This window comes from Rutidosis leptorrhynchoides, chromosome 3, assembly GCF_046630445.1.
Source record: "Rutidosis leptorrhynchoides isolate AG116_Rl617_1_P2 chromosome 3, CSIRO_AGI_Rlap_v1, whole genome shotgun sequence".
Lineage (NCBI taxonomy): Eukaryota > Viridiplantae > Streptophyta > Magnoliopsida > Asterales > Asteraceae > Rutidosis > Rutidosis leptorrhynchoides.
Window position 1 is genome coordinate 619887269 of NC_092335.1, and position 3425 is coordinate 619890693.

The window sequence follows — 3425 nt, forward strand, 5'->3', positions numbered from 1 at the left end:
TCAAGGATTTTTCTTGCGGTGTGGTTTGGTCCGAAATGACCGCCGGTGGGCCCTTGATGGCAATGCTCGAGAATTTGTTGAGCCTCTTTTCCGTACACACAACGGCGAATCATTTGATCTGCACCAACACGGAATAGGTCGGGATGTTCCCAGAAATAGGACTTCAAATCTGCAAAGAATTTCTTATTTTGTTGATAAGAAAGTCCTTTTTGAAGAATGCTTGAAGCAAGATAGTTTTCAAAATGGGCAAACCATGGGATTTCAGATTCCTTGTCAACCCTCATTAGAGATTCATCAGGAAATGTGTCCTTGATGATTGTATCATCAAGTTGTTCTAATTTGGGGTTTTCAAGTCGGGATAAATGATCGGCGGCTAGATTCTCAGCTCCTTTCTTATCACGTATCTCAATGTCAAACTCTTGAAGTAGAAGAACCTAACGTATGAGACGATGTTTTGCATCTAGTTTCGAGAATAAGTACCTAAGAGCCGAATGATCCGTGTAAACAATGGTTTTGGACAACACCAAATATGACCGAAATTTATCAAACGCATAAACAACAGCTAGGAGCTCTTTTTCCGTGGTGGTGTAATTAATTTGAGCTCCCGTTAGCATTTTGCTCGCATAATAAATTGGACGAAAATAATTATCGGGTCGTTGTCCTAGGACAGCTCCTAAGGCATAGTCGCTCGCGTCACACATTAACTCAAAAGGCATACTCTAATCCGGAGACACGATAATGGGAGCTTGTGTGAGTTTTGACTTTAGAATGGAGAATGCATTCTCACAATTGGAATCGAAGTCAAATGGAGCATCCTTTTCAAGAAGCTTGGTCATTGGACGGGCAATTTTAGAGAAATCTTTGATAAATCGCCTATAAAATCCCGCGTGACCAAGAAAGCTTCTAATTGCCTTGACATTCGTCGGTATAGGTAGCTTAGAGATAACTTCAATTTTAGCTTTATCTACCTCTATTCCCGCACGAGATATTTTGTGACCAAGTACAATGCCCTCCTTCACCATGAAGTGACATTTTTCCCACTTCAGGAGCAAATTTGCTTTCTCACATCGGATAAGCATACGTTCAAGGTTAAAAAGACACGATTCAAAGGAGTCTCCAAACACGGAAAAGTCATCCATGAAGACTTCCATACAATCCTCTACCATATCATCAAAAATTGCCATCATGCACCTTTGAAAGGTTCCGTGTGCATTGCATAAACCAAATGGCATGCGGCGATAGGCAAAGGTCCCAAAAGGACAAGTGAATGTGGTCTTTTCTTGGTCGTTGGGATCAATTTGAATTTGGAAGTAACCGGAGAAACCATCTAGAAAGCAATAGTATTCTTTCCCCGCTAATCGTTCAATTATTTGATCAATAAAAGGTAACGGGAAATGATCTTTTCTAGTGGCATCATTGAGACGCCTGTAATCAATACAGACTCTCCAGCCGATAACCGTTCTAGTTGAAACGAGTTTGTCTTTTTCATTTACAATAACGGTTGTACCCCCCCTTTTTGGGTACTACTTGTACTGGACTAACCCAAGGACTATCGGAGATGGGGTAGATTAACCCGGCGTCAAGAAGCTTGACTACCTCCTTTTTAACAACCTCTTTCATGTTGGGATTTAGCCTGCGTTGTCTTTGTACTACTGGTTTGAAGTCATTTTCAAGGAGAATTTTATGTGTACAATAAGACGGGTTTATCCCTGGAATGTCGGTCGTTTTCCAGGCTACAGCCTTTTTATGGGTTTTCAAAACAGAGATTAACCTTTTCTTCTCGTTACCGGAAAGATGTGAAGCAATAATTACTGGCAATTGAGATGTACCTTCTAGGTAAGCATACTCCAAGTGTTTGGGTAGCTCCTTAAGCTCTAGTACGGGTGGTTCTTCCAAGGAATTCTTTATTCGGAATCTATCTTTATTTCTGATATCTTCAAATGATTCTTCTTCCTTAGGAAATTCTTCTTTCATGGTCTCATCATCCGTGACCGCTTTCATCAACTCATCAAAATCCTCATCAATATTGAAATATTCACTTTCACTCACCGGGGCAAACCCCGAGGTATCAATTTCAAGTAGCTCCTGTAATTCATTCTCAACACAAAAGTTTATAACATTAATTTGAAAACAAGAGTCATCGGTGGAAGTGGGTCTTTTCATGGCTTTGTCAATATTACAAACTATTCTCTCGTCTCCCACACCTAGACTTAATTGTTCTTTTTGGACATTAATGATAGCATCTGCAATGTTAAGGAAAGGACGTCCTAAAATGATAGGAACTTTTGTGTCCTCTTGCATTTCTAGAATAACAAAGTCGACGGGAAAGACAACTGAGCCAACTTTTACAAGAATATCCTCGGCTATACCTATGGGAGTATCAAATGATTGGTTTGCTAATCGAATACCCATCCGGGTTGGTTTCAAATCTCCTAAGTCAAGTTTCAAGTATAACGAGTAAGGCATTAGGTTAACACTTGCACCTAGGTCGGCTAGCGCATCATACACTACCGAATCACCCATCATACATGGTATGATAAAACTACCTGGATCTCCCAATTTTGGAGGTACATTTTGCGTTTTCAAGATGGCCGAACACTCCTCATGGAGGAATGTGGCAGATACTTCTTGGTATTTTCCTTTCGAGGATATGAGATCTTTCAAAAACTTCCCGTAATGGGGCATACCCTTAAGAACCTCCGCGAGTGGCATGTTAATGCTGATTTGCTTGATCATATCCGCAAATTTCTGATATTGGCTCGCGAGTCTGTCTTTCTTCAACGCTTTTAGGTATGGAATAGGTGCCTTGTACACCTTCACTGGTGGTTCTTCACTTTTCTTCGATATGACCTCCGGTGGATCACCTTTCTCTTGCTCTTTTTCAACATGCTCATCTACATCAACAGGCACCTGCAAAACAGAAGGAGACAAGGGAACTTCTGGGGACTTAAGGGTCTCCGGGTTAGTAGTTAAACCGCTTCTAGTGGTTATAGCATTTACATGCTCATTCCTTGTTTGATTGTTACTAGGATTCACTTGAGTATTTGAGGGGAGAGCACCAGGTGGTCTCTCTGCTAGTAACTGTAAGATCCTTCCAACATCCCTTTCTAAGTTTTGAATCGTAGCTTGTTGATTGCGAATTTGCTGAGTTTGAATTTCTGCATTTTGTTCGTGTTTAACCATAAAATCTCTCAGCGGATCTTCTAAACCAGATTTCTTCTCAGGTTGTGGTTGTATAAGTGCTTGTGGTTGTGCTTGTGGTTGATTGTGTTGGAAATTATTTTGGTAATTTCGTGGGGGTTGATTACGATTGTTTAGATGATTGTAACCCGGTGGTGTATTTCTTTGATTTTGATTCTGGAAATTTCGGTTATTTTGGTAAGCTGCATTTCCTCCGTGGTAGTTGTTGTTTGAACTTGAAGGTC